We start from the raw sequence: 253 nt of genomic DNA on the forward strand, positions 1-253 counted from the left end.
ATATATATATATATATATATATATATATATATATATATACATATATAAACACACACACAGACATATGAGTACACCTGTATGTGAGTACATCAATATATGTCCACGTGTGTGTGTGTGTGTTTTATTACAAAAAATAATACACCTTATTGATGAAATGATATCCTTTCGGCCTCCTTACTCAATTTATCTAATTTCATCTCTTTCTTTTACTCTTTCTCCATTTACTCATCTCCACTTATCCTCACACAGACCC

The sequence above is a fragment of the Octopus bimaculoides genome, chromosome 18 (genome assembly GCF_001194135.2).
Source record: "Octopus bimaculoides isolate UCB-OBI-ISO-001 chromosome 18, ASM119413v2, whole genome shotgun sequence".
Taxonomy (NCBI): Eukaryota; Metazoa; Mollusca; class Cephalopoda; order Octopoda; family Octopodidae; genus Octopus; species Octopus bimaculoides.